Here is a 13,288-nt window from a genome sequence, read left to right on the forward strand (position 1 = left end):
TAAAGGCCGGAGCCCAGAGCCCGCCTTGCTCACTTCACACAGTTTTTGGCGGAGTCTCCACGGTTCACAGAATCAATATTCATCGAAAGCACGTTTCGACAATTTTTTTTTTATATCTCAAGATATAAAAAAAAAGTGAAGTGAAAGAAAACGTAGCAAGGCGGGCCCTGGGCTCCGGCGCTCATCGGCTGAGGAAACAACCGGGTAAACGTTCAGATTTGAGGTAACAATTAACGATGAATGCAGTTATACATTTTATATCATATCCAGGCAACTTTCAATTGTTTATTTTCCCGTTTTCCCTCGTTTATATTCTGTGCCGTTGGTTTTTCCGTGCAAACAATTAATGTCAGAATATAAATTTAAATTCCTAAACCGGACTCAGCGGTTGGTTGGCGCAGTTTCGAGTTTTACAAACTTTAACAGTTTCGACATCAAGCAATAATATTCTATAACACTACTGTTATAAAGGCTTGTAGAATGTAAAATATTGATGTCACATTTGACCGTCGTCGATGAGTTTTTCTCGCGTGATCTAGTTTTTTAGTATATTTTCGTATTTAACTTGAATATAATATTCAAATTAAACATATTTAAGTACATTTTCTTTTATGAATAGTTTAAAACATCTACTGATAATATTATTTTAAATTTAAAGTCATTATTTTCAGATAGTTCTGTCTCTCTCATCGTCAATTCTCGGTTATATTATTGTGACTGAAAACTTAAAAAGCCAGGGTGAAAAATAAACCGTACAAATTTGAAAACTTGGCTATAATTTAACGACCGGCTGCCGGCCTGAAGTCAACTCTCTTTGGGAATGCTCTTTTTGCCTATCCGTGGTCAAGGCGTGGAATGTGTCCCTTAGTCGTCTTGTATGCAACCACCGTAAGATATGGAGTGGTCCCATTCCAGGGCGGGACCACACGCCACATCATACGTCTACGTACTTTTTTCCTTATCTTCGTATTTTAGGAGTGATTTGCCAGCCTTCTCCATATCACGCTGTTATATCATCAACTAGAACTTCTCTACTAGAACTATAGGAGAAATTTTGGTTTTTTAAATACTACTTAGATGTCCTAAAAATAAATTTATAGGAAAAAAATATTATATTGTATATTATTATATAATATAATATATTGCCAGAGCATGTACACCGGAAGTCTGTGGGTCAATTATTCTAAAAAGTCGCTAGATGCCTTACGAATTCAGTATAATAACAGTCTTCAGCTTTCGTTTTTAGCTTCTTAGCTTCAGCTTCGACTGCCCCGTTTTTGTAGCGCTTCAGTAATGTTTGTTGAATATCAGGTCGACGGCTTTACAGCTGTAATCCGTAAAAGAACAACGGCACTTATGTTTAACATTCGGAATGGTTCCAATTACATCCTGAGGACGTTAGCAGACAGGTATTCGTCTCCGTTGTGGACGGCTTTTGTGAGAAGGGTGATCCTCGAGACTCATACGCTCTTACGTGTGATCTCTCTGAATTATTTTTGAGTTTCAATTTATTTATTTAATTGTAATTTAATATTATATTTAATTTTTACTGATATAGGTTAGGATGTACTAATAAAATATAGATATTTTAAAAATTATCTGAAATAAATTGTATTGTATTTGTATATTACTTCTTTTACAATTTATACTTTGATTTTTTAAATTTATTTAGATTTTTATAATAAAGTATATATAGAATAGAGTAGATGACAAGGACAGAATATTGTAAAAAATATATGTATGCTGTAGATAAAATAGATATTTATATTATATAATTTAAGATCATTGTAATAATTCATAGACTGAAATAATACCACTGGATCATTATACAAACATTTAAAGTTGATTGAACTAGAACTAGAGTACGTATCACTTAGTATGGAACGTTTGGACGAGTCCAAAAATATGTGATTCTACTTTTGGCATATCTTTATACAGTACATAATTATTTTATTTGTATTTCTAGTAATATAAGGGCCTCCCCAAAATGAAAATTCTTCTATCCTATTGGATACTTTTGAATAATATCACTCCCTATATTCTAGATATAAAAATCTATTTTAGTCTCCAAAAGGTCATAGTTTCAAACATACTCAATGATCCTGAAACTATTGAAAACCGTTTTGAACCGAATTTATTCGGATTCGGCCAGTTTCAACACCCGATAACGTTTGATTCAATGCGCGCCAAAAAAGGCTTTAAGTAAAAACCACGCGATGAAAAATTTATTTATTTTATTTTATTTATAAAACTTTATTGTTCCAAGTAAAAATATACTTATAAACAAATGGCGAACTTAATGCTATAAGCATTCTCTCCCGGCTAACATTAGGTCAAACAGAGAAAAATTGTGCGGCGCAAAAAATAACTTAAACACAAATAAGTACTACCACATACTAAAATATAATAATAACTACATATATAATATATATAAAAATATAAATAGCAAAGCATATATACATAAGACGACATATATATATATATATATATATATATATCAATATATAAACACACACAAACCAAAATAATAAAAATTATGTCCAAGAAATACAGATAAAAGCTAAACAGAAAAGAGAAAATCAGGAGGAAAAGGAGTCCAAAAGATGAGCATGAACTCTTTTCATGAAAGAAAATCTGCTGTTTAAGACGCAGCGGGCAAAGCATTCCAGAGTCGTGAAGATTAAATGGCAATAGAAAAATATTTTCAAATTAACTAGTTTAAACAAAAATGTGGATACAAAGCCATCTTAATGTCATCATTGCTGGTGCACAACTCTTACTTATAAGTGTGGGTAACACACTACGCGATCTCAACGCAGATTGATATGTTTTAATGGCGGCAAAACAATAAAATCTAATGCAAAAAATGGCACATCAACATTAGCCATTTTAATATCGTATCTGGATCAAAAAATTTAGTGTAATACGAATTCAGTATAATAACGTCTCATTTGAAGTCTGTTAAGAATATTACATAAACACCGTTTTAGTGGGTTTGTAAAAAGTATACATTTAAGATGTAAAGTTTATGTTAATACATGATAAATGTGTGGATTGTGTGTGTGACCTGTGCTGGATTCGTTTTCTGATTTTTATTTCAGTGTTTACCTTGCAAGAGGGAAGTAAACAAAGCATTTTTCGGCTTACAAAAATATTATATCTGATCCTAGTAGGTAGTAAAGTTTAAAAAATACACAGAGTAGAAGTTTCAACTTGGTAAATAAGGTTTTAGCTGCGAAGGCGGAAAAGCTTTGAAGTAAACATTTATTTGGTAACTTCTGTTCAATTATTCCGGGAACAATTAGGGAAAAAACTTTCTTTCTCTTTCTCTCTCTCTTCTGAACGTTTTCCCGGTTTCTTCCTCAGCTGTAAAGCGTTAGAGCCCAGGGTTCGCGTTCCTACTTATTCTTCTCCACTTCGCACCTGACACGACCGATTTCGACCGATATTCAGCATCTTTAGAAGACAGACCATTGCCACATATATTCTCCTTGACAACATCACGGTGAACATCAGGAGAAGAGAGAGAGTACATGATATCTCTCTCTCTCTCTCATTTGAGCGTTTTCCCGGTTTCTTACTCAGGCATTGAGCATCGGAGCCTTGGGGCCGACATAATATATCTTTATGAATTGATAATTGTTTTATTGCTTTAAATTTTTCATTTGTATTACGTTAGTAGGTACATATTTAATTTCAAAATTATCTCATTTTCATAATAGGATAATTTGAAACTCTCATTTTTAAAATAGTCCAGTATATTCACACTCACTTCATTCATTCACATTGCTTATTATAAAACACAATATTATATTAATTTAAACTATAACCTATCTAACTTCAAAAAGAAACGTATAAACTAAAAATATATAAATTATATTATTTTTTTATGTTTAGATTTTTTTACTATTTTGCGAGTTCTCTCTCTCTCTCTTATCTCTGCATATCGCCGGTTGCGTTCGGGGTTATGAAGCCGCGAAGCTCGGGTTCGGGCGTAAGCTAAAACCGTTAAAATATTGAAGATTCGACAGTGATTTTACGACCATTATCCACTGCGCCGTTGAGATCCTCTCATAATTTGATGTATTCTATTTATGCACAAATATTCTGGTGCAATGAGGACATTCTGCTGTACAAATTCTTTAAATCACGTATATACGTTTTGAAGTATATTTTATCGTTTTAAGCATAATTTCTTTTTCCTAGGGGTATTTTCCAACAGATCCGCAGAAAAAGTTCATTTCTCAAGTTGAAATTATGACTTTCAAGCTCCACTCGTAAAATAGTTCATATCACAAGCTGCGTTTCACATAGACTTAATACGGAATAGAACTGATTTTGTTTTTTACTTCAGTTTTATTGTTTATACATGCAAGATTATAAGGCGAGGCGTGCGGTTCCGCCCTGAAATAGGACCACTTCATATTCACCCGTGGATGTCGTACGAGGCGACTAAAGGACACATAGTTTAGCCAGAGTCTAGTCAGCTGATAGGCTACAATAGCATTCCCAAGAAGGGTTGACGGCAGGCAAATCTTCAATGTTATTTATTTTCGTGATCCCTGGATTTGGCGTCACAGCTCCGAATATATCCGCGAATACGCGAAGATTAGATCAATATGCTGTCATAATAATTATTATTACTATATTTTATTTAGTTGAATGAGATATTTGAACTCAATATGAAACAAAGGAAAGCGTATAAAACTAACACAATGCATAACGGTAGGAAACTCTACGATTACTAAAACCAATAACGGAATTAATTAACTAGTTAAAAGCACATAAAAGCTTCAATTTAACTACGGTTTTAACCAAACAAAACGTAATATCAATCGACCCTTCACTCGTGTTTATTCACATAGTTACAATATGGAAACCCTTAATATTCAATTATAATTTTATTGCTTTTAATGATAATAGAAAAAAGAAATTATGTTTAGTTATCTAATAAATAGTGATACCGGGTCTCTATTGGTTCCTTATTATTATTACATAGTGTATTTGATAAGAAAATATTGTCTCAAATATTATTAAACTAGGTTATTGTTGAGTCTAAAGAAATAAAATCCAAACGTTTTTACGATGTCTTACAATAGACATTCTAAAATTGTAGCCTTTTAATTATTAAAGGCTAAATTGTGACAGTGCAAAAACATCTATTAGACTAGATAATAATTGTGCGTTGTAAGTTTAGGCCGATAAGGTTCGACGAATTGAAATTAGAAACAATATTTTTTAACGATTCAAAGGGCACCAAATGACACCGTTTTAGTGCACCGATTCAGACTGCCACTACACGACAAATAATTCATACGTTCATTCTGTTTCTGAAATTAAATGTAAATATTTGTATTGCCGAAATAAAACATATCTCATTTATTCTTTAATCTGAATGGTTATTATTACAATATATTCAGGTCTGGTCCTTTCACATTTTTTACAGCAATAATCTAAACAGTGAACCGTTTTAATGACACAAATAGATAAATGAATATTATGAGTTATCTGTTGTAGAATTATTATTAAGAAAAAGGTGCTTATATTTAATTTCTCAATTTTTGTACCGTATTTTATTTTAAATTACGCGGTATTCGCGGAAGACCAGCGTCGTGGCCCATACCATGATCCGCGACATATGCTAAGCTGTCAATTTTATGTAATTTTAATAATGACATTAATGTTTCTAAATAAACAATTTTACTTTCGTTCTTTCAATTCCTGGAAAACACAATTAAGTAACAAGTACTTATATAATGTTCTCACTGTGTCTGCGATTTATCGCGATTATGTTTGATGCGTTGGTGGTGCACTTATGGTTATGACGCCCGCTTGTTGATCGAAATCTACCAGGTTCGAATCCTACTCGTGCCCGTTTGTATACCAATCTAACTCATGTATAGTTTTCATAGACCACCACCTGCTTCCTGTGAATTATTAACTTATGTATGAAATGGAGAAGGCAATAGCAAACCACTCCATTACTAATGTCAAGTAAGTTGTTGTGTTTGTGTTTCATTCCACGTAATGGCCACGACCCTCAGCCATGAGAAAATCTGGAGAAATTATGCACCATAAATCCAATCTTAGTGTACTATTATTATAAAGAGGTAAGTGTTTTTGAGTTTGTATGTTTGAAGCGGTAATCTCCGAAACTACCGAACCGATTTAAAAAATTCCTTCACCAATAGAAAGGTACATTATTCAAGAATGCTATAGGCTACATTTTATCTCAAAATTCCTGCGGGAGCGAAGCCCCGGGCAACATCTAGTGTAGTTTATCTTATGTATCAATCCATAAAAACGCTATATTCCCATTTTCAAGACACGCGAGGGGTGACACACGAGGGATGACGTCACACGTCATTGACGATTCCACAAAACTTGAGACCCCGTTGGGTATTACGTGTACAGAAATCAATACGCGCGCACTTGACAGATAAACTGGTTGTATTTGTTAATAAGTCTGCTATGTCATTTGTTTTGTGTAGCAGTTTGAATTTCTACTAAGTATATGAATGTTAAATCCATATACCTGTAATAATATATCGTCTATAAATAAAAACTCAATTCTATTCGATTTGCCAATACATTATGCAGTATTTGCTAAATAAATAAACTTATGTATCGGTTATCAATTTAAAAATATACCTATACTTATAATAAAACTGTATCCACTCGTACAACGCAGGGTAACTTTACGTATGGTTGACTGAACAAAAAATACTTTATTAAATTTTCAACATATTTGTGCGAAGATTCAAAGAAGCCCAGTTTACATCTAGTTACCCTGCATGAACCTATATGGCGCGGTAATAGCGGCCAGTTTGCAATGAAATTGGCGTTGATGTGCTGTTGTTGACTGTACCACAGACGTGGCATTCTACAGTCTAACTCCAACTGTCGTGTTCCAAACATTTGCATATGTCTGATATCACGCGGTGGCACCAAATGTCTGGAACTAAAGTACTAGATGTCGCTTATCCACGGTCCGGCTCGCCGTAACATTCGTCCGGTAAAGAACTGGACCGAAAAATTGAACAACACATTTTCTATAAAAGTTTATCTGGAACTGTTAAAAAAATACTTTAATATTGTTATATTTATGTATGGCTAACCTATGATATTATTTTTCAAATAACTTAGATGATAATTCAGATCGGTTAAAATCATCTTTTTTTCACTACCGAGCAGGGAAACAGGCGTACGGCCCACCTGATGTTATGTGGTCACCACAGCCCATAGGCACCTGTAGCAACAAGAGTTTCACAAGCGCACTTTGTGGTATGAGATAACATTTTTATATAACACACACACCGTTCGCACACTGATTCAGGTCTCATCTGAAAATCAGTGCATCGCCCCTCTGGGTGACATGTGTACTGAGATGGGCCTTTTTGTATTGCTGCAACACAGAACACTTGCTTCAATTGTGCTTATAAATACTGTGTTTTATTTTATCTTTTTAGTCTGGTTGTGTATTGTGTTGTGGTTTTACAAATAAATGTTTTATCTATCTATCTGTCTTTATTAAAAACATAAAATTGAATCGCCCTCAACATACGTTGCGGTACATATCATAAATATAATTTGGTAGGTTAAAATTGAAAACATGACGCCATTGCAAATTCCAATCTTTAAAAAAAAATTCGCTGTTGCATATTTATCTTTTTGATATATATACGTAATAAGTGCTTTTTGTAAAATAAAGATTTTACAGACAAACAAAAATATTACTCTCGTGTATTTGTATATTTATCTTTTTGATATATATTTACTTTTTGATATATATATATGTATACTCTCGTGTATCTAGCTTCTATATTTCCATGTTCAGACGGAGCATGGTCTACAACTGTATCCAGAAGTATATTTATGTCAGGGAAGGTGAGACAAGGCGTTCAGAGTCGAGACTACATTCAAACCTAGTAGTCACGGAAACACATCAGAAATAGAAAGGGTTTTTACGCGATTGAGTGGGTTTATAGGCTATATTTAATTCGTGTAAATATTTCATATGATTCCGAACTAATATTAAAAATGCAAAAGTAAGTTTGTTTCTTACCTCTTCATACTTTTATTTACTCAAACAATGATCATGAAATTGTATACGTCAGTAGTCAGAATTACCGAGAAGGACAATAATATGCTTCCTTTCAACTCTGAAAAAGTACTTGTTCTAAGTATAGTCGACATTGCCATAAGATGTATACGGATACAGCAATATCTATTAAAAAAAAGCATTGTTCCCGTGAATTTCCATTCACGTGGGCGAGGCCGCGGTAAGACGTAAAGCTTTGCCAATTAGAATTCTGTGATCCCAAAGCCAGCTATATACATTGCAATTGACGTGTTACTTAGCTTTGATCTCGTGACAATCCACAAATCAATAGACCGCCAATGATAGACCACTATACTGTGTCCTGCAAGAAAATTATATAGGAAGAGCTGCTTTAGGATATGAACGAAGTTAAGTTTCAAGTTGTTTATATCAATCTACATAGTTGGGTCTTCGGAAAAAAATGTTTCATTTCATCATCACGTAATTTAAGAGCGAGGCTCTTGTCGGTTGAGTTCCTTCTATTGTTCTGCCAACTTCTCCACTTCTTGATACGACACGATACCTACTTTTTCTTTAATTTGTTTGGTGTAACTACTCCACCTTTCCTTCTATAATACATCTGAAGTTGGCATCGTGTCGTATCAATTGTCGTAACATTTCCCTCTTCTAGTTTCTTTTACAAGCTTTTATTTAGTTTCACCTGTCCCATTGTCTGTCTGTAATCAAATCTTGCAAGATAGATTTCAACTGTGAAAAGCACATCAAATTCCATCCAGTAACAAACAGACAGACAAAAAAAAATGTTGTTGCTTCTGTTAGTCCCATAAAGACCCTCCACAATTATATTTTCCTGTAATATCTCCTATATAGCCCACTTAAAGTTTTATTATATGTATAATAATATATAAATCCTGTAATAAGTTTACTATAATATAGCTATGAGAGATAGTAAGTACCGTCTTAAGTAGCCAACCGAAATATTAGCCAAGATTATTCAGAATCAAGAAATATATTAGAATTAAGAGACTGCTAGTCGAGCCTCTAAAGTACTGCCTGGGTATAAAAATAATAACAGAAGGTTAACTCAAAAATCCTTGTTAATTATTAAAATGTACTTAATATACTGGCATAAATATCAGTCACGCGAATAATTCGCGTCATTAATACGGTGCATGAGCGAGTGGATATATCCTGTGCTCATTGAGTGAGTTCACAAAGGTCATATTAATTGTGATCTGTTATGTGTAAATAATTTTAGGATTTAAGTCTACACTTTCGTTGTTAGTTGTTCGTTGTTTCAAAAACGACCGCGAACTTAAAAAAACTATTGACAGATTCTATATACCTTTTAAATTTCATCAAAATCCAACCAACGGTTCGAAAGTTATCGTACATACATAAATACAAACATACAAACATACGTACATACATACATACAAACAAACATATATACATACACACACACATACATACACACACATACATACATACATACATACATACATACATACAAACATTCATACAGTGTAAACCTGTAATGATAGTTGTAAGTAATAAAGAAAGAAAGAAATAAAAGCATTATCTTCCAGCAAACCATTATATTAATAATGATAAGTATTATAACTAATTAGATAGTTCTTTGAAAAATACCTAACAAATTACCTCTGACAAAGGTTTGCGTGTTACTGTAAGGTATTATCATGTAATTGATCTGTCTAGTTCGCTCAACAGTCAAGTTTCATTAACTATATTAGGTACATTGAAAAGTTAATTATAATCTTTATACAAAAATGTTAATATTTTCCAGTACTACGTTGTTATGTTTATATCTAATTAGGACTTAAGAAACTGAGAATAACTGACTGGTCTATTTAAATATGTAATTTGTAATTTTTTTAATTTGTAAGTGTGAATTGCACTGGCAAATTTGACATTGTTTTTAACCGGCGCGCCGCCGCTGACGTTTAGACATAATGACGTACATTGCGTTTTTTTGCGCATGTTAAAGTTAACGTAAAATTTGACGGTGTATCCCACCCTATTTTTTTTAGATTTGGCAAAGTGAAAATACTAGCATTGTCTCTATAGAGAGTATATGTATTACAGGAGGCCTTGTGGCTCGCGCAATTGCTTCCAAGCTTCCTTGAGGGAAGCAGATATGAAAGTAAATGGTGGTGCTAAAATAATTAAATAATACTTGTATAAAAAGTGTACTGTGTATTAAAACATGACCTTCTATTTTGTTTCGTGCATTGGTACCTGTTTGTTCGCGCAACGAGATAAGGCGCTTTTCCCCCGTATCTGTCTGATCTCTCAAATAAGTAGAATGAACGTTACGGAATATTTTACTTACAAAGGCTGTGGAGACGTCGATTTTTGACGGCTGTTGGATTTTCTTTGTTGAAGACAATGCTGGACTTTTGTGGGACGTGACTTGAACTAACGATAAACGAGAACAGGCTCCACACAGGTGCATTATTAAGCATGATATATACATAAAAACCTTCTTGTTGAAACACTCTATCTATTAAAAAATCTTCATGAAAATCTGTTGCGTAGTTTCAAAGATCTAAGCATACAGACAGCGGGAAGCGACTATGTTTTATACTATGTAGTGATTAATTATTTGTAAGATGATTAACAGGTCATAAATTTGAATTTCCGATGGGATTTGAACTCCCAAGGAATGTTCCTCCTCTGAAGGAACTATGAAACTCACTGTGAACAAAGGGACCTTCCCTTAAATAGTATAGCGCTATACCCGCAACTTCGTCCGCGGTAAATATAGCCCATACTTTGAAGGCAGCTTCCGATGAAGCTATCGTAGTGGCTCGGTTCTGGCAAGAATATATTTACCACCCAATAGAGCGTCATAGATTTGCCATCGACACGCAAAGAAGACTTTGCTAAATTTTAAAGTAGTTCTTGTACTTGATTTATGTGTTACACACAAAAACAACAAAAAATTCCTTATCTATGTCCGAGTTTACTGTCACAAAAGTAAGATACTAAATTCGTCTGCAATTCTGGAATTGCATTGCGCCTTAGGGGCCAATTTAACACACACAATTATCAGTCAAGTAGGTGGGCGTGAACCGGAGGGGAGGGGTACACACACATCCCTTTATTGTGTCTAAACCTCATGTAACAGTATGAAGCTTATGCATATTGGCGTGAAATTACAAATTTATTGGATATATACCGTTGTAATAACTAATCACTTAAGATATCCTATTATAATATAAATTCACGTGGATTTTTTCTTAATATTACGATAATAGTTGTGAAATAAGAAAATACCTACCGATAGTCGCGGTAACCGACGCTAAAAGATAGGGGTATTATAAGTTTGACCGCTATGTGTGTCTGTCGGTCTGTGTGTGCACCTAGCTCATCAACGGGTGATCCGATTTGAATGAGGTTTTTTAACGGTTTGCCTATATCGTCTGGATGCGATTTCTTACGAAAACTTTTCAAACAAAACTGCCCTGACTGAATGGTTTATATGCCGCCGGAATAACGGCGAGTTTTGCAATGAATTTGAGAAGCTTGGTGTGCTCTAGACTGTATTGTCTCATTTTCATATAATCATCGTATATGTCCTACTGCTTTTGCTCGCGGCTTCGTCCGCGTGAATTTCTCTGCGAAAGCGGAACAGACACGATTTTCATATAAATTTTCACCCCCCATAGTCAGTTAGCGAGTTGAGTTTTGAATAAAAAATGGCCAATGTTTGAACAGGGGTATTTTTCTACATGCTATCACATTTAATCAAAATTGCTCCAGCATTTAGCCGTGAAAGCAGAACATACATATATTAGATATAAGTATAGATTGCAGAATCGCGGTAGGAGAGGTGTGTTTTAAACTATGTGCTTAATTATTAATTTACTTATCATTTTAATATATCTTAATACATATCTTATATATATTATAATTATGACCTTATATAGCTAGTAATCTGTATGCGGTTGGCAGTCGTATAAGCTATCCAAGACGCACTCAAGGTGCAATCACTGCAATGCACTAGCAGATTATGCAATGTATCATAGACTAAAACCATAGCCAACAAACTTGAGTCATTACAGTTTGGGAACAACTGTTTTGTGTCTTTGATTTACAGTAGTTTGTGTTTGTGGTATGTATTTTTAAATAATTATTTAAACTACATTATTACAAGTTATAAGTTATAGAATAATTATTTTAATTGAAAAATATTCAATATTATAATATTGAATATTTTTTATGCCCAAAACTTGTTTTTGTTGATTTTGTAGACATCCGTACCCCATAAGGCGATAAAAAACTAATTTTACAGCGCGCCGGAATATCAATGAGTAGAATTCCACTTATACTTGGGTTAAAACGTTCAATCGTCAAAATGTACAGTATGCTAAAGTCATAATATTCTCGCGACCGGATGGTGGTACAGAACTCTCGATGCGCCCCGAACTGATTTTTATTTGTATAAAGTTATATGGATATCATAAAAAAAAGCTTCATGACAAAGTATGTCTTTTTAAGGTGTGAGGTAGGTACGCAATCGAACCCTTATTTTACATAGATTAATTTTATTAAATACGTGAAACTACCTTCACATACATAACATCCAAACATTATTATAAAGAGAAAAGATTTGTATTTTTAATTTTTTGTTTGTAATTAATAAATTATAAAACATTTCATCAATAGTTACCTAAGGGTACTTTTTTATTACGGTTTTACCCGAGCAAAATCAGTTTTTAATATAGCTACACATTCCTGCAATCTTTATTAGTAGATTTCTGAGCTATAGCGATATAGATTAATTTATAAATAACTAGATGCACCCCGGGACTTTAGCTTTCGTGGGAATTTCAGGATAAAAAGTGCCCTATGTGTTATGCTAGGTTATATTCTATCCGTGTACCAAATTTCATAATAATCCATCGTACCAACCCGATTAATTATGAAAATTGGTACCCGTGTACCAAATTTCATAATAATTAATCGTAACAAACATAATATGTTTGTTACTCTTTCACGCAAAATGTAGGTACATACTGTACCAGTACATTTTGCGATTTTAAATGCGAATGTACGAATATACATACGTACATTCTCACAAACTTTCGCATTTGAGGTATAGGTTAAATTTTGTGTGAAAGAGTAACAAACATATACAATATATATATTATATATAATATATGTTTGTTACTTTTTCACGCAAAATTTAACCTATACCAT

The sequence above is a fragment of the Plodia interpunctella genome, chromosome 18 (assembly GCF_027563975.2).
Source record: "Plodia interpunctella isolate USDA-ARS_2022_Savannah chromosome 18, ilPloInte3.2, whole genome shotgun sequence".
NCBI lineage: Eukaryota > Metazoa > Arthropoda > Insecta > Lepidoptera > Pyralidae > Plodia > Plodia interpunctella.